The sequence below is a fragment of the Thunnus maccoyii genome, chromosome 16 (assembly GCF_910596095.1).
Source record: "Thunnus maccoyii chromosome 16, fThuMac1.1, whole genome shotgun sequence".
Taxonomy (NCBI): Eukaryota; Metazoa; Chordata; class Actinopteri; order Scombriformes; family Scombridae; genus Thunnus; species Thunnus maccoyii.
In genome coordinates this window covers 22,574,664-22,594,648 of record NC_056548.1, presented here as the reverse complement: position 1 = coordinate 22,594,648, position 19,985 = coordinate 22,574,664, and the positions used below count along the sequence as shown (strand labels likewise).

The window sequence follows — 19,985 nt, the reverse complement described above, 5'->3', positions numbered from 1 at the left end:
ATTTCAGTGTCTTGCAAAAAAAAAAATCCCTTGAATGTTGTCACAATTTTATCTTTGAACTTGCTGTTAATTGCTTTATTACTCTAGGATGGCACTAAACCAGAGTATGCATCCAAAACACAGATCAGGGTGATAAGAAAATTTCTAAGCACCCGTATGGTTTTGTCTTTTGATTCCAGGCTTCTACACTACACCAACAAATTGCGTTGAACATCATTATTTGTGTGCTGTGCTGAATTAACTCTTAACTGCAAAGAATGTATTTCTTGATACAAAGTCATGAGAAAAATGAGCTATGAGGAGAAACAAACAACAACAAATACTTGGCAATTATAAAGCACCCCAATCCACTGCCAAACATTGCTGGAGAGCACTTAAATACAATGTGTTGAAAGATTTGGATAGAATACCTAAAAACAGTTAATTACTCTCCCTTCTGTTTTTTGTTGTCTTTTTGACAACATAGACTCCTAGAAGCTAACTCTTTAAAAAGCACCCAGTAAATATGACTATTGTACATATTAACCAATATTACATACACCGTACAACACTGCACTGATGGGCCAACTCTAGGTGCGATTTTACATATATGTGTGTTTGTCTCCTCTAGAAAGTAATCCCCTAGGCCCTTTCCATAAATAACATTGCATTCTGAGTCAACTTGTCAGGTTAAATAAGGGTTAAAAACAATCAAGACCACCCCTGCCCTCTAAAGACTTAGTCATAATAGTTGGAGCATTAAGATAATGAATAAAGGGTTCTTTTAAGACATCAATGAGATTCAGTTTATTCACTACACACAATACATGTGGGATTATCATGGTGAAGTTGGTGTAGATGTAAGACTTAAATCACAGTTTTGTGAAAGACATTGAGATTATGGACGGGGATTTGACTTCTTACATATTTGACTTCTTATATATTGAATTGTACTCTATATATTAATGTTTTAACTTAGATATGTGTAATGTAGACTTTTGATTTATGGAGCCACTGTAGAAGACTGCATAAGTAAACTATGTTTTGACACTTTATTAGTGGAAGTGGTCCCACATGATTGGCCTTTTAGGCATTAAAGACAGTAAGTCTATAGAGAAACTCTTGCATGCAGTAGAGCTCAACACAAATATTACTAACATGAGACTCGGGGCCCCATGTGATGTATTGCAACAGCATGTGATAGTCTCCTGATTGCACCTAACACATCTTCTTTTGTGTTAACTGCTATTCTGGATGTGACATCAGGTATAAATGGAAATGCTTGACTCTGCTCATTGTCCATTAGTCTACACAGACTTTTTGGCCCACTTATAAGTGAGAATAAAACTCCGAAAGACAGTTTCCATCTGTGAATCCATTACTATCACAGAATTTCAATGACACTCCCATTGGGAAAAAAATGGGTCACTGCAGTAGCAGCAGCAGCAGCAGAGAAGAACCTATAGATAAGCATAGCACAAATACAGTGAAGAAATGTTACAATAGATAAAGTAAGATAAAACATCTATTGTCATTAAATATCAATGAAACAATACATTTTCTTTGTAGTCTATCACTCTGCTGCTGCTTGCAGGAGACATTTAAGGACCATGGAGAGCTCTATGTATCCACTGTTTGTGTTGCAGAGTAAATCAGCACCATGGACAGCTCAGTCTGCAGCAGTTCAGTATCACATACAGTTCCACGTGATCATTGACTGACAAAATCTCAAATTCAAAACATCAGCAATAATAGATTATGATGGATTGTGCACTTTACTTTGTCCATCCAGTTAATATATATGTCATTTTTCATTTTCCCAGCTATCTTAAGTATATTTGCAATGTTGATCTTTTTGAGAAGTGATGCATTGTTTTTGCAGTGAAAGTTGGTGCTTCCATTTCCTTCTTGTCAGTCAAGTTGCCAACTGATTGAGCATGTAACAACATTTTGTATTTTGTGTTGACTATTTAATCTAAGTCTCTGAAGTTAATACACATTTGAAATTGAAATTAAAACCATTATAATGAAAGGTAACTCCTTGTTGTATTGGAAATGTATGAAGTTGTGACACCACTCTTGAAGATCAAATCGTGAATTTCACCTACTGATGCATGTCACTCAAGTACCATTATACCACATTTGGTTGATGCTATGTTGTGAAATTAGTTGCTGTATATGGCTGGAATGGCAGGCTGCATACATGTTTCATCATTCAAATGGTTGAAAAGCCCTGAGGAGGTCAGATCTGGTCTACCCTGGACATGTTGGCACTATGTTGATGCAAATGTGAAAGTACAGTCAGTCAGTGAGTGCCATGGCTCTGTTGTCTGCAAGTTCAGTCCAAGCAACTAGTCTTGGTATTGGACACCTCAAGATACATGCATCTCTGACTCCTGACTCACCATAGGCTCTATGAACTTCTGTATAAACATCTATACAAAGTATGTATCCTTGTTTTATGCACCTGCATATCCTCAATTATTGGTCCATTAATATCACCATGAATAGCACTGTCTAACCGAAGCTGTTGTAATCACAACAATATGGATTTGCCATCTTCATTGGCTTGGAACTAACAGTGTTGACAGTAGAGTGAAATGTGAAAGAAATAATTATATTTAGTTGATAGTTATCAGAAACAGCATGCTCATTGGTCATGCTGATCATCATTGCTTAAAAACACTGCCTGTATATGGAAGGCTTTATGACATTCTAATTACTTCAGTTAGGCCTGGAATTTCATCATCCTAGGGGCAAGGCCATTTGGCCTTTGTTGTTGTCAACTTTTTGAGGACACAATGGCCAAATGCCAGGGCAGCAAGACCATCAAATAAAACAATGATTTTAAGTCCATGGAAAATGAATTTAACTTGAGGGTTAAGGATGATTTTACTTTTAATACATAGTATAACTATCAGTGAAATAAATTAATAAAAAAGCTGTTTCTTTCACAAAATAATTTATTGGTATTTACAAATTACCAATATTTGTGCGATCTCTCTAAAATGATACAGTAAAAATGCTTGATTTTGGGTTAGTGTGTAGTCAGGGTTGTCCTGAACTCAAATATATCATTGTTTTTTTTTTTTTCTTGCAACCCAAAAATAAAGAATAGTCCCTCACAATTTAGTGGGATGTTTTAATTTATGAGGGACACAGATAACATGTTTTATGCTTCCTGTGAGTATAATTAAATTAATCTAATTTCCATATGTGTTTTTTGTATATACCCTGAGTTAACATCGTATTTTGAAAACCAGACATAGTCACATGTGTATCCATGTGCTAAGTGCGACACACTTTGATGAATTGTATTGTATTTGGTGTGCTCGAGTAGAATAAAGATGTCATAGCCTCTCTTTACGCAAGTTTCATACTGCAACACTTGTCTTTGTAAAGTGAGAAATTTGACAGAATAAAATCGGTGACTCTCCCTGTCAGCTCGCTCTGGGCCCTTTCAGTGCATTTGCTATAAAGGTGGGAATACATGTGCACTCCAAATTTAGGGGCAGCTGGTTTGACCATGGAGTTGCAACTTATGGCTAGCTGGACTGCAGTGGTTTTCCAGTGGTTCGTACCAGGCTTTAAGTCAAACCCACCACTGGTAATGTTGCCCAAGAAAAAAATCAGAATCACATCAAAAGACAGTGGTTTCTAAAAACCGTATTGACAGGAAAGAAGCAGAGGAGAAAACGATGAAATCAACTATGCCCACATATCAGTTTTGAGGGGCATAAGGCCAAACTGAGGGGCATGGGGACCATGGCCATCATAGGCCCATGAAATTCCTGCCCACTTCAATAGTGCAATGTTCCAACCACCAGCACGAGGAGGTCATCAGTGATGAACAGTGTTGTTTTTTGGAGCAGCAGAGGGGCTGAAAACTGAGTAGATTAAATGGTGCATTTAATTAAGAGGCTTGGGATCAGGAAGTCAGAGATCAGTCTTGGCCCATGCCAACGGGAGCTACATTTAGCCTAGCTTGTTAGCGCATGCCATCTGTTCACACACAGATTAACGCTACACTGCAGGCGCTAACTACGGGTACAGTTTCTGGTTCAACACAGTAGGCTACTATTCAGTAGACCTTATTCCCTCAGAAAGTCTTTGGGTCCTGTGATCCAAAATGAAGAGGTTACATTGGTGGTGTGTGGGTTTCTGTTTTTGGGTTTCATTAAGTTTGGAATTAAATTAGACCCACAATGCAGAGTATGACTCTTTGTGGTATGGGAAACCTTTTATTTCACCTCCATTTGCACTGCCTCTACCTTCCATATGCATAAGATACTGTGTATCTCATTAAACTCACCATCTGTAACAAAAAATTGTCAGTCATATAAGCAGCTCAGATAGTATGTTAAGACAATGAAAATCTATCCTAGAACAGAATTCTTGTTCTTCACATGACTCTCAGTATGTGTGAAGCAAAATAAGTTGCTGCGAAAGAAAAAAAAAGGAAAAAAAACAGTCTCTTTAGGACATGACAGATCAGGGTGTTTGATCTGTTATCATCTGTGAACCTTTGGGGTATAACTGTTCAGCAGTACAAATATTGATCAAACCCCGATCATTATATTGATAACAGCTTTTAGGTAGATTTGTTTTCTTTTCCTTGGTAAGATTCTCTACATTATTTTTTTTCTTCTCTGTAGTGTTCAATGTCAACAAAGTCATGATGCTATCCATGTGCTTACATTTACAATAAAATGCAATGAAATCCAGTTACCCAAATTTCTTACTTACATTTTTTAAATTGGTTGGTTATGATGATTTACATCCATGGATCTTGATGATACACTTTTGTGGTTTTGTTTCCTACTAGAAACCTATTTTAATGTCACACATCATATCAATAACACGTTTAAGTGTCTCTTTGCTTTTACATCAAAGCTAGTTTGATAGCTCTGGCTAGTTAAAGTTTATCCCATCTGCTTTACAAGCAGGGATGACTTCCAAATCACTGCATCCCACTTAGCTTTTACACCAAATACTATAAATAGCATCCAGCTAATCCTAGCTGTTGGCTGGTTTTATTTATTTTTTATTCTTTCTGTTTGGCACTAACCTGAGCTAAGCAAGCTGCTACTCACCAACAAACAATCCAAAATCTGATGGCTTGATATTTTTGGCTGATTGATATGGTTTGAGGCAGTTGCCAGGGAATTAAGTGGATATTGTTATATTATTGAATGACCCAATTCATTATTTCTGAGTAAGAACAACCCACTGCTGGGGTACAGAACAGCAAGACTAGAACAGAAGTGAATGGAGGTGAGATTGAGCTGCATGTTTGAGGATGCAAGATCAGAAATAATAACTATTGCTTTGGAAATCCTGTTTTTAGTGGTGCTGTTGTTGTTAGGCCCATAGGCGATTTATAACCTACCTATCAAACCCCCGATGCACACAATTCATCAAGGTATCATGACGCCTTCTTTGTTGTGACATCTTTAAAGATGTTTTAAGAATGAATTTAACCTTTGACACTCCAACAAGAAATATTAACAGTGATATAACACATCCTGACCCCTTAGTAGTCCATCCATGGTTCGGTCCTTTGTCCTTGATGACGAGATAGCACCATATATGTGCTTACGGCTTCTTGTGGTATACAGTTGAGAGTTTGGCCTTTAACCAGTTTTAGATTAGACTAAATTAATCCTTTGAATTCATGTAAGTTGATAATTATTGTTTGAAGTTGTTTCCTGTACAGATAAAATAAATTATATATTTTCCTAAGTACTGTGTGCAGTAATATTAAAGATTAAGAATTAAAAGTACCCTGTGGCATTTTTCTGTGGCAAGTTATATTTACATCCAGTGTTTCTTACCAAACACGTTGAATGCATTTCCCTTCTCACAAAACACTTGAAAGGCTGCTTTTATTATTTTGCTAACTTGAAATCTTCTTTTTCCTTGTATGTTACTACCACCAACTGTCAATCAGCAGAAGAGAATACAACCATCAGCAGCACTGTTTATCATGTCTCCCAAATGCATGTGCTTGTGCATGAACATCTTCATGCATGTACTAACAAAACCAGACCCACTCTAAAAAACATTGTTCCATAGTGCTACTAGTGAAAACCTCTGCAGGGTACCTTTGATATATGGACTGATCTAATGTATGGAGATGGCCTGAGATAACTCTTTTGAGCAAGTGGCTGTTAGATTGAGTAGATAAAGATAGGATGGATGCCAATAAGATAGTCTTTTGGCTTGAGCCCTTATAAAATGTATTTTTTAAAAGTATACCAACAATGGAAGTAATATACAAGGACCAAATAGAATTGATCTATTATTATTGAAGTTAGTTCTATTAACTCTATTCTAAATTGAGGTGCATATTGCCATGTCAACAAGTTACTGTGACAAATTGTTAACTTATTGATTGCATTTTATGAAATATTTCCAGAAAAACTGTGTTGACTTCCACATTTCAAGAAGCTAAAATAGCTCTGGGTGTAGATCAAATTAATACAAAACACCAGATTTTCTCTGTTCAATCCTCTTCTGTAATTCATTGGGATAAGCTAATGGAACTGTGTGTGTGTGTGTGTGTGTGTGTGTGTGTGTGTGTCTCCATACCCTTGGGGGCTGTTTGTCCCTGATAATGAGCTGTCATTTTGAAAGTCAGGATGGCTTGATCTCTCTGCCACCCTGCTGACACACACGGAGATACACATACAAACTTCTGACTGCACATACACTGCAGTGCCAGAGTATTACGGGCTGCCAGACAAAACAGAAATGGGTCTGCCTTTAGAATCCTTCAACCTCTACAGCCTCATCTACGGCAGCACTGTTACTGTAAAACACACCTTAACACACAAATACCTTTATTAAACAAACACATGAAACTATGGTTGATGCCTCAGATTTTGCTTTTTGTATTTGCTAGTTTGCTTCATCCCCCAGAGGATTTAACACATCAGGGTTTGGGTTGTTCAAGGTTTCAGAAGCTGCAAGGGACCAATAATTTTAGACCACAGAGGACCCATTTAATCAGTTAATTAATTAACTTATGAATGAAAAATGACTAAAACTGCTACTCTCAATTTATTTCTGAACTTACAATCTGTTTTTCATGTTCTTATTATATTGAAAGGATAAGGACTCAATGAAATAATGATGCTTAAGAAATACACAACAACAGAGGAGACACACAAATGTGTTTAAAATATGTGTATCTAAAGTGGCTTAATATGACAGACTGTCAATCAAAAAGATACCAAAGATCAAATCCAATTTTACCAGATGAAATTGTTGCTATATTACTAATTTCATTTAAAGCTATTTTAAGTTTTCCACTTCAATAATTTTGATATTTTTTGCTAAGGGGTGGATTTGAGCGACAAAAATTAAGTAAATGCAGAGTGTAGTTCAGGCGAGTAGAAAGAGAAGCAGTGGCAGTGAGCTGAGATACAGTTTTCCACGTCTTCCTCACATTAGAACAATAGGGTTCATGATATCATGACTTACAATCTACTTATCTAACAGTATCAACAGTGTATGTTGTTGTGCAGGAAGAGATGGATGAGACACATAGCACAGTACCTCGTGGATTCATAAAACACAAACATAAACTCTTAAACGCACTACAAGACTTCCCTGCAAGCTCTCACAGACTGCGGATACAAAGTACTGCAGGCACACAAAACATCCACTCATGTAGGCAAGAATCTGCATACACACACACACACACACACACACGCAGCAAGTGGGCCGATAAAAGGATGTACAACATTACCACAGCTGCCCTCTGGGAACTAAAGCAAAAGCATGACTCAACCATTTACCAGCACCACACAGTGAGTCAGCACATTTGCAAGAGATGGACTAGGCTTAGTGAGACATCCACTGTACAACACCTGTACACACATATTGGACATGTAGTTTCTACATAGCAGTTTCTAGGATATGGTCGATGATGTGTCAGATTATTGTTTTATTGTAAGGCTGTGACAAGAGGACTGCCATTGATTAACTCTTGTGTCTGGGCTCCAGACTACATACCTGTTAACTTTATTAGAGAAGAACTCTGCTAGATCCTGTATGAGGGACAAGCTTTGAATGCAACATTATTTGCCTGGGTGCATTTACACTTTAAAGGGGACCTGCTATGTTTTTCCTTATTTTCAGTCATAAATATAATGTTACAGTGTAGGATGTTCATATCTCTGTCAGATTCTCTAACATATCATGTAGCCTCCTACGTCTCCACTGTATTCCCGTATATCACACAGTATTTGTGCAAGCACATAAGACTACCATATATGACAGTTGTGGTTGATATTTTTAAGAAAAATGTAATGATGAATGTAATGAGCTCAACCCCACGGTATTGCGGTAATACGGTTATCATCACAGCCCTAGTGGTCAGAGGTGTAGTAGACAAACAGTCCTTTTAAACCTGGTGTTGAAGGAGAGGTCCATGTGAACATTTAACATTTTCAGCAGTCTGAGTTAGTCAAATAAAGTGAGTATCTTCCACTGTAGCTCAGCATGGAGACAGCGGGAATTTTAAAGTAGAAAAATTAACTTTGAAGAAATACCAACTTGATTTGACTTACTCGGGCTGATGAAGCCTCATATTAGCTTCAGCTAAATTCAACAATGCATTTTTGCATAGAATGAGGACTGGATTTTGTCTCCCATCTTTTACATTTGAATTGCATTAGGAAGGGATCTCTTCACAGCCAATATGGACAGGAGGAACCATTACAGCAACCAGTAGCTCTGTTAATGTTCAACTTCAAGGATAAACTGCTATGGACTTGCTTTCAGCCCAAAATGTTGGAATAATTTAATTTTTAATTAGTTCGTTAACCTATCACTGTGCTAAACATTTAAAAAGAAAATAGTGAATGTCTCATACATATTGAAAGTTTATATCAGCGCTCCGAAACCATCTGCAGTGAAGTGAAGTAATGCCTGAGAGAGAAATGCAAAACATCTCAAATCCTGCTGGAATCGTCCTTTAAGTGACGTGTCTATGATGCTGTTATCTTAATTCACAGTGTAACGTTATTATACTGAGCCTGTTTATGTGTATTTGTATTGTTCTAAACTGAGTTAGGACCACAGTCTATCACTGGCCTGTCGTCAGCGAGTTCCCACTTTTAACCATTATTATACCCACATTGAATTCAAACTGGAAAGTCATGTCATCCCTCGAAGAAAATTCAGTCCATAAAAGGCTACACTGTACAGAAACCACCAGCATTAACTTAAAGACAGGCATTGCATTTTTTTTGCTCTATATATTGAGTCAACACATCAACAGTTGCAATTTTAAAGAAATTGCTTGGCAGTAATAGATGCGCAGCAGCCCAGGTCAGTGAGAGCTCTATGCTGATGCCTCTTTGTGAGGTGGGGGTTTTACTGAGTCCAGGTATATTGCAACATACAGTGAGTCACAGCCTGTGACCCAGTTGAGCTTTGTCGCTCAGCATGACCTCATTCTGACTGCACAGTAAAACAAATCTGATGCTACTGCAGATGTTTTCGTCAGACGTGGGACAGAAGAATGCAAAACTTACTTGAGCATTTCAGATGATTTCTGCTTGATTTAAATCCAATTTCACTGATTTTCATTGTGCTATTAAAACTAAGCAGCGGCTGTCAAGGCTGTTTAGCAATGTGTATCATTTAAGGACCAGCGTGTAGAACTCCTAATAACTGACAGTGAAACAGCAAAGAATTTTCCTTTGTGTGTGTGTGTGTGTGTGTGTATTTGTACGTGTGTGTATGTGATCTCAGGTGATGTCGAGCTTGCAGACAACAAGCTAGTTGGCCTTAATCCTGCATCAGAACACAAGTACAGTTGTGTGTGTGTGTGTGTGTGTGTGTGTGTGTGTGTGTGTGTGTGTGTGTGTGCATGTGGTCGTATTAGATGTGTCGTATGTAGCACGTTAACAAGTGCTCACAAGACCGCACGCACACACACAGTACGCGGCAAGATAAGCTTGTTAGTGAGGCTTTGGCTCAAAGGAAGTATCTGATTGTGCTAACAGTATCTAGGCAGCATTCTTCTTTGTGTGTGGCTGGGATGAAGGTGTGTGAGGGGAGGAATGGGTGTGTATGAACATCAGCATCAGGTAGAAAGGAAAAGAAAATCCTCAAATAATGTCTGGTTTCAACTTCAAAAAGAAGTCGGTCAGGCAACAAAGCAGTGAAAAATTAAAGAAGAAGTAAATATAGAATAAATGAATGGATAAACAAATGGAGATGCTTCCATTCAGGGCATGATGATTCACTTATGGGTTCATTAGTATGAAAATAATTTATATGCTATAGTTTTCACAATCATTACATCTCAACCCGGTTTAACACCTCTCCACCACCATCATCAAAACAATAAATGAGTCAATATGTATATAATATAATACAATATAATATTTGGCACATTTTTGATGATTGCCTGACTTTTCCTCTAGCGCCACCATGAGGTTTACATTGGTTTAAAGAGTTAAATGTCTCAACAAGTATTGGATAAAGTGCCATAAAATTTAGTATACATGTTCATGTTGCCTTCAAGATGAATTCTTTTCATCCATCACCATGTCAGGTCAACATTTGTCCAAATACCTGCAAAACAAGTGAAATTCCCATCATCCTCAGCTGTACTTAGTACTGACTAGCAAATGTTAGCATGCTAAAATGCTAAACTAAGTTGATAATGATAAACATTATACCTGCTAAACATCAGCATGTTCGTATTGTTATTGTGAGCGTGTTACCATGCTAACATTAGCATTTAGCTCAAAGCACTGCTGTGTGTAAGTACAGCCTCACAGAGTTGCGAGTGTGGCTGTCGACTCTTCATCTTGTTACTTTATGTTGTTTAGCTTATTGTGGTCGACCTTCCCCATATTTTCCAATGTAAATGGGTAATTAGGCATAAAGAAACAAAAAACAAGCTAGGACGTTAGTGTGTTATATATGTGTCAGCATTCTTTTAGATCACTGTTAAGTATTATTGTAGTTAAATGTTGTGTCCCATCTCAAACTGGTTCAAAAGTATTCTTGAAACAACACTATCATTAATCTATCCTAATATGGAAGTAACCTACTACAATCTTATCGTTTCTATTAGCCTACAATGTTCCCGGGAAAGATTTTGGGAACATAACACAGCCAGCAATCCTTGAGGACCAGCTTTAATCTTACAGTAAGCCTCAGACTTTATTAAACACATATAGATTATATTTAGAACTATTTATTTACCCTAATTTCTTTCCTTTCCTGGCTTATCAACATGTTTGTTTATCATTGTAGTGGGGTATCGTGTTGATATCATATCCCCACTTAAGTTTTTTGGCAGTTAAATTCTGCACCCAATTTTAACCCCCTCTCCTGTCTCCACTATGTCTTTCTGATGCTTGAGACACTTTAGAAAGAAAGACATCACAGTGTGTGTGCGCTTGTTTCCCTATGAGTATGTTTGTGCATGCATGTGTGTGTGTGATCATTATGTCGTGATCTGAAGCCATCTGGGTTGGCTGGCTCATTTGCATATCTGGTGTTAAGCGTTATAAATATTCATGACCAGGGTCTAAACTGGTATGAATATTCATTTTGCCTCCGGGCCGTAGACGGGTGGAGTGGCTGTGATTCCAATCAGCAGAACAGAAATTAACTCAACCTTTTGTGTGGTGGACGAGAACACTTGATTGCCGTGGGCCCCTCGGTATGCTCGGCGAGCTCCATATGTATGTGGGTTATTACATTTTCTTTAATCGCATGGCGAACATATTTGATGCACATCATACTTGGGAAACAGTGCCTGGAAGACAGAGGCAGATGGCAGCACAAACAAACTCAACTCATCTTGGACTAAAACATTTAAAGACACTGAAATTACTCTTTAAAATGGGTGAGGAGCTGCAGGGCAAACTATCCACCAAAGTCCCACTCAGAGGCGGCAGCAACAGGATTCAGAGACATAATGATGATGTTGAACCACAGTGTTGGCTAATGTGTGAAACTGTCAAACCAACTAGGCTGGATACTTAATTTCTTTCTTAACACCATTAATTGATAGTTTGACAGTTTACTCGCTAAAGCTACTGTTAGTTCATCTGAGCTGTTAGAGCTGTTACTACAGCTGCTAGCTGCTATTGATCCAAACTGATCAAGTTGGTTAAGAAATAAATTTAACATTAGCATAGAGACATTTAGAGTTGATGTTATGTTCATCCTCTTGGCCTTTGATTCATTTGGACCTTGACCAGCGCTGATCATCATGACAATACATCAAAGTAAAATTTGGGTCTATATTTAATTTATTCAATTTAGTTTGATTTTAATCAAATATGGCTGATGTGATTCTGTCTTTGATGTGTTGACTCTGCTCTCTTATGACTTTGGATCTGTCTCAGTGCTGCCTTTCTGTTCGCCTTTGGTGAAGTAGGAAATGACAAACATGATGATGATGATGATGATTATGATAATAAATGTGTGAAAATGGTAACAAGCAATGCTGGCTGGGTAGATATGACTCAGACACACGTATCATTAATTAGCAATAAAAAAATATGATGTGGTTTTGCAACCACCCCCTCTAAATATCACTTTGAAGTTGACTGAACCTGCGCCCTCAGATATCATAACTCTGCAGGTCCCAGGAGAACCTACTCCCATAAAACCATGTCTTCAGTAATGTAAAATAAAACAAAGACACAGTGTGAGATATATCAAAATGAAATGGATTGCCACCATCTTACCACATGCTAATTTGGTCAAATGGGAGGAATCTGTGATGAATGTTAAATGTGAAGAGCACCATGGCTGACTCTGATTGGCTGACACACCTGTCAATCAAGCAATCAAGCACACTCAATAACATCTCTGTCAAAGACCAGTTATTTTGACAATCACCACCAAGATGCACACAATGTTATTTTGGGGAAACTGATACCAGTAACAAGCCTCCTTTCTCTCACTCCGGTTGACGTATTGAATGTAAAGGTGTGTGTGTGCATGTGTGTGTTGGTGTGTGAGAGAGAAAAAGAGTACATCAACATGCAGGACAGAAGGTTTAGGAAGTGCCAAACTATAATGATCTCTCATCTTCAATAATACACACACATGGCATTGTTTTCAAGTGTTATGGTGAATACTGATAAAAATGGTAATGTGAGGCATACACAGGGATACACACATTCACTCAAACACACAGCACACTCTAGACATGCTGTACAGAATTCAAATAAATACAATGAATTCTACTTTTATCCTTTCACACTCCTAGTTTTTTTGGATTCAACACAATATATGCAAATACACAACACGGGCGAGCACATTCACAACACACACACATATTTACTAGCTTGCAGAACTCGCTCTCGATTTGCAGAACTCTTGATTTTCCTCTCGTCTGGCAAAAACATTGGTACACAAAGAACAAAAAATGTGTGCGCTAATGTGTGTGAATAGAGTGAAAGTAGAAGAATCTGGGATGAGTTTAACTTCATTCAACCACACAAACACTGCATATATATACACACACACACACACACACACTATCCCAAGTGCTTTAAAAGAAAACACTAGGGGGGAGAACAAAGAGCCTCCTTGAAGAATAGACATGAATTATTCACTCCATCAGATAAGAGGACAGAGAGGGAACGAGAGAGAGAGAGACACAGAGGGAGAAATGAAGAGAGAGAAGGAGATGGAAGTGTGGGTGATACAAAGACAGAGACAGAGCCGGATTGACAAGGACGGTAGGGTATTATATTGTATTAGCAGTAACGTTGACAGAGACATTGAGAGGGTCCGCAAGAGATTTTAGATAAAAGAGCACAGCTTGCCATCAAGCACTAAACTATATCTGAAAATCCACAGGGTGTAAAAAATATTAAACAGACTGAAATAAATAAATAAAAGAACTCCTTCACCATCAAAATAAATGGCATTACTTATCTGTAGAAAGCAGTTACTTTGGAAATCAGGATCCTTCTCTGACTGAAGGGCTGTTTTTTCTACCTGAAGGAAAGAGTTTATCCTGTGAAAATCCACAGCCAGCAGCTTAGCTACAGCATCTGTGCTGCTTTCCACCCAGTTACATTTATCAGAAAGACACATGGAACCTCTTTTGTTTTCTACTAGTAATGCAGTGATGCTGTAGTACTTCAGGAGCAGCAGACAATGCAGGTGCTTTATTTAATATGAGGAAATATGATATTAGAAGTACTTTGCAAACAAATGCTTTATCAGCTGAAACAGTTATGTAACTCTGTACTGTACTGCTGCAGTGATAGAGGAGCCACTGTAGTACATCTAGTGGCAGGAATTATTCATTATTAATTAAGTACATTTACTGAACTACAAGTGTGTTTTTGCTACAGTGGTCTTCTACCACTGCAGTGTTCCCACTATAACTGCAAAGGAGAACAAGAACCCCCGCCAGGCCAAAAAAATATATTTTTTAATGCCAAAAATAACACCATTTATCCATTCATTCAGAAATCAATAGAATTTGGGAGCCTCTGTGCAGCGCTTTTCCAAAATGTGAGTCAACCTGTGTGTCATTGCCTGGGAAACTCTTGATAGCGTAGCTCCTTTAATAGGGCAGTGCATAATGTGTGTGCGTAGTAAGTGAGTGGTTGAGTGAAAGAGCGAGTGGCAGAAAAGTGACGGTGAATGCAGGTGGACCAGAGGAAAAGGTTAGCAGCAAGTTGTCAGTCTGTCAGTAAATGTACAGTATAGACTACAATATTTCAGTTCATAAATGTTGCAGCTTCACTAGACCAAGAAAAGCCTAACCTGAAGACGCTAAACAGAGAAACAGAGCTGCTTGTTAAACCACAATGTCTTGTTTTATTTTAATATGTCTAAAAGCAGAAGATATGACGTGTGGGTGTGGAGTCTGTAGTTGTTTAAAAGCCTCTTTTACAGAGTTGAGCTACCGAAATAATGCAAAGAATGATATAGCTAATTACTTTTGCTACTGAGTAATGAGAAAGGCGACGTTGTCAGTGAGTAATATGTAATGAACCCCATTGTACCCTGCCTGCAGTATGTACTTTGTCAGATACAAAAAAATAATGTTTGAGTTGCTGTTTTTTGAGAGTCTGTTTTTTTTCCAGACACAATGTTTTTGCTGCCTTCATTGCTGTTACTTGACCTTGCCTTTTCATAACTTACATAACTAAACACTTTTGAACAGAGCTGTAGCTTTGCGACTATAGCAGTACCACACATAAGTGATGCTGAACTGTAAAATGTAAACAGTCCCTTTTTGGAGACAGACTGAGGGTGTATGATCACTTTAAGTACTTTATTTATGTTGCACCTTTGTTCGAATAAAGATGGAGTGTTTTACCCAGACTATGAAAGATTTCAGCAAAGAAACACTAGTAGTCTTGTAGCAATTATCAAGAGGAAGCCAGACACATGAATGTAAATGGGCTGCATTTATATACACCACTCAAAGCACTTTACACTACATGTTAACATTCACCTATTCACACACTGATGGCAGAGGCTGCCATGCAAGGCGCCAACCTGCTCATCAGGAGTTCTAACACTCATTCACACACACACACACACAGCCTTCAGGAGCAATTTAGGGTTCAATATTTTGCCCAAGGACACTTCGACATGTGGCCTGGAGGAGCCAGGGATTGAACCACCGATCTTCCGATTAGTGGACGACCCGGTCTACCTCTGAGCCACAGCCGCCCCAATGAGATAAAAGAGAGGATTACAGGACAGACAATCACAAGGAAAACTTTGCAATCTCATCCTTTATTCAATTTCAGAGATAAGAATAAGAGACAGTAACACAGGCCAAAAAAGGAAGGGAAACAAAATACTGGAGTGATTGCAGAGCCAGATTGAATTTCATTATTTATTCAGTAGCCAGGGAAAAGGAGAGAGACAGGGCAGGGAGGGAATGTGAGAGAAAGAGTGAAAGGGCTTAAGAGGCTTTAAAAGACCCTGTAAGAAGTTTAATATCAGGTTTCCTAATCTTCTTTCTCCATTTCATCCCTCAACCATCAGCTCCACAGCTGGCAGACAGTCACTTGGGAAGGCGGGCCCTACAGTACTACAATGAGGTAATTTGCATTCACTTATGCCTTTTCTGTCCCTAGTTACACTTAAATTAATTCTTGCTGGGAGGACACAAAACGGCCAAACTCACAAAGGAACTCTGGCATCAAGAAACATAAAGAGATTTATATTTATTGTCAGTATAGGTTTTGCAGTAAATGATGATGGATGGGGAAACGTCACATGTAGAGTGATAAGTTCAGTCTCTAATGAGACCCATGAAGGGCACAAACCCAAATAGGTTACATTCAACATAAGCTTTTTAATTCATCAACACAGCTGCAGGATTAATACACACGTGGTATGCTACTATAGCAACTATTTACGGAAGCAGGGCAGTGAAAGTGGGAGTGACCCAAAATAAACTGCAGTTGCTGGATGTTGCTGTTTCTAACTGCAACTAACAATGGTTTTATTTATTCATTTCACTGTCACTTTTCAATTCATCAGTTAATTGTTTGGTTTTAAAATGTCAGCAGTCCAAAACCCCAAGATTGTCAGTTTACAGTCACATTTAAAACTGCAAGTTGCCACAGTTGAGAAACTACTTCGCTTAAAAAGTGACTTAAACAAGGTCTGTATTAAAACAATGGTCAGGAGCCCAAATGACCATTGAAATTGTTCTTTCTTGCCGTAATCATTCCTCCTGTTCATATTGACCATTAGAAGATCCCTTCATAATGCACTTACAATGTAAGTGATGGGGGCCAAAATCCACAGTCCTCCCTCTGTGCAAAAATGTATTTAAAAGTTTATCTGAAGCCAATATGAAGCTTCAGTCATCCAAACGAATCAAATCAAGTAGATATCTTTCAATGTTACAGTCTTTTTAGTGCCAAAGTCCCTCTTTTTGTTACTGTACTTCCACCACAGCTCAACAGGGAAACACTGTCCGAGGAAACACTAAGAAGGAATATTATGTATATATATATATATATATATATATATATATATATATATATATATATATACTGTATAATATATCAGCCATTAGCGGCTTTAATCCAGAAGATGTTGGAAACCAAAACTCTGAATTGACTGAAGTGCATGGCTGTTTGATGATCTATATGTTTGCTGTACTTTGTCAAGTAGCTGATTGGATAAGATGTGGCCATTTGTTTTAGTTATAGCCCAGGGTGACACAGGAAAAGTCCTGACTGAATAATGTGACTGCATTTCTAATTTGTCTCCAAACCTGCGGGGAAGCCAGCTACTTGTTATCTGTTAGCAGCTGTTCCATTCAGAATGACAAGAACCCAGCGCAACACAGCCTACACACCTGGTCACCTAAACACACACACACACACACACTGGACCAGGTTGCCAGATGCTGTCCAGACAAGGTAATTGAGAGGAGGAATGGACAGACAAAAAGAGAGAGAACAACAAGGGGAATCGAGAGAATAGAAAGTGTGACAGAGAGAGAAAGACGCTCGGAAAGTCACAAGGGAGAAATGGAGGGAGGTGCGAATGTTAAGAGGAGAGGAAACAGGTAACATAAGAAAGTCATATCGGAAAAGTGTGAAAGGATGCAAAAAGGGGGATGTCGTGACAGAGGAGAGGAAGTGGTGGGATAGTCATAAGGAATGTGGAGGATGGATGGAGAGGTGGAGGAGCTGCACGACAGAGGTAGAATTAGAAACTGTAATGGTGTGCATCACATCACTCTGGAGGAGCAGGGAGAGGACAAATAGAGACAGGGAGGAGGGGAGAGAGGTGGACAGAAAAAAGCGAGGAGAAGAGGGGATGAGGCGAAAAGTGGACAGGCAGGGAGGAGAGGAGAGGGGGCACAAAAATATGTAAAACTTTTGTTAAAAGTACATTTACCATCAAAGAAGAAAAACCATTTTCACTTAAAGGATATTAAAGTTGAATGTTTTGGGAAATAAGCTTAACTTACCGAGAGTTAAATGAGGAGATTGATACGACTCTCATGTCTGTGCACAGGAGAGGATTTAGCCTGATAATTAGAATGAATTGCCATTTCGTTCAATGTTTTTCACATTAGTCAAAGAAATATGTTGATTTAAGAGTTATCATTCCTGTATGAAGACTTACAACAACTTGTAGAGTTGTGTCAATCTCATCTTCGATTGTCACTATTTTTCTGCTAGGCAGCTAGCTATGTAGGAAGATACCTCTCCAAAAGCCATAATGAGCACAAAACCATACCTATATGAATCACTGAGCAAATCCAAGATGTGGGCAGTGACTAGCAGTCTGGAACCAGGTTAGATGTGATTAGCTTAGTTCAGCCTGGAATCAGAGAGAAACAGTTGGTTGGAGTCTGTTAAAACAATCAGGATACAACATGTTAATTTGTGAGCTTTGGAGGTGCTATTACTGTAGGTGGATTTTTGAACTTAGAACATAGTAACGCTAGCTTTATCAGCTTCAAGTCTTTGTGCTAAGCTAAGCTAATCACCCCCTGGATCTAGTTAAACTTTTCACAGACATGACTTTCATATCTATCTTCTCATCTTACTCTTTGCAAAGTGTATTTTGCAAAATCTTCCTTTAATTTGAGAAGTGCATAAATTAGTTCACAGTTAGAGAAAGGATAAAAGCAGGAAAACACCTAAATGGCTTTCAAACATTTAAAAACAACAACAACTACAACAAAAAAAAAAACCCTCTACTCCTCGTGTCATCCTGTTTTTTCTTTGGTACTTTGTGGTTGACTGCATTTATTCTAAATGAGTTGAAATCAAACAATTATTTGATGTTTTGCTCTGATTTTTTAAAGGATAGCATTAGTATCATTACTGCTTCTTTGCCAGCCTGGCATGACAACGCAAGTTTTGTTCTGCTGCTTGATCTTAGTAATTACAAGAACTTTTTTTTTTTTTTTAATTGGCCCCTTCTAAGAAGCTGTTTGATTGCTGCATTTGTCTTTGCCAAACCCATGTTTCTTATCCCTGCTTTTCTTTCTTTCCAATCATTTTCTCTATTTCTCTGCCTTAAAGGACCAGTGTTTAGGATTTTCAGGTGATTATGCACTAATGAAAAGATATTTATGAATATTATAATCCATTTCTGCCAATAGAGTCCCCTAAATTTTACACACTGGTCTTTTACTAATGTCCTCTCTCTCTTTATCATCTCTCTCAACCCTCAGCCCTATCTCTTTCTTTTGCTCTCTCTCTCATCTCCTTCACACTTGAATCTTCAACACTCAACACTATAACATCATATTTGTCTCAATTCCAAAACACGCACACACGCACACACACACACACACACAGACACACACATACATTAGCCTGACCGTTTAAATGCTGTTTGTACAGCTCAATTCAGTTCACAGTGGGCAAGCTGGGAGCAGCTTCACAGCCAATTCTCGAAATACCCCTACTGTGTGTGAGTGTGTCTGTGTATGTCTGTTTGCTGATGGGAATATGGTAGTTGGTTAACTTTGCCAGAAAGCCTGTTCGTTTGGGTTATAATTACGTCAGTAGAGAGACAGACAGGAAGACACACAGAGTCGTGCTTTTTAGAAAAGATCTTTTACTCAGATGGGAGTGAGAGAGCATCAGAAATACCGGAAAAGAGAGAGTTATTCTTATTTATTTGGTTTAAAAAGTAGAAACCTTGACTTTAGTTCGGTTATAAAATCCAAACGCACCAAGGAGCATCTCTCCTGCCAGTTGGTATGCGTCTGTTCAAACAGGAGTTTAGCCAACTTCACTGCATTTAACACCACAGCTGAGAGCATCAGAGCTTGGAGCAGGAAACACAGTCACTCTGCGTCGCACTGCTTGCTTTCCTCTGCTTCCATCATCTCACACCGATTCATTTTGAAAGAGCAACGGTCAATGGGGAAACTCCAAGTACTCCAGCACTCAGCCAACTGACCAATGGTGTTACTTCATCACTTACTCACTCACTCACACACATACGACCATGGTTATAGTGCTGGACGGTGGCCTGTCCAGCCAAAA

General features: G+C 38.4%; 1 protein-coding gene across 5 annotated transcripts in view; it reads left to right on the top strand.

Annotated features, from left to right (window-relative positions):
• The window catches only part of lrfn5a (leucine rich repeat and fibronectin type III domain containing 5a), a 166,788-nt gene that overhangs the window by 49,969 nt on the left and 96,834 nt on the right, over window positions 1–19,985 (top strand). For 3 of the 5 annotated variants that reach the window (XM_042388543.1, XM_042388542.1, XM_042388549.1), the window contains one exon: window positions 15,994–16,049. The exons of 1 other annotated variant lie outside the window; for it this stretch is intronic. The gene's annotated coding sequence lies outside the window, so the exon portion shown is untranslated. Of the gene's footprint in view, window positions 1–11,080; window positions 11,156–15,993; window positions 16,050–19,985 lie in introns of all 5 variants that reach the window. One more of the 5 variants, XM_042388545.1, reaches the window with a different exon arrangement.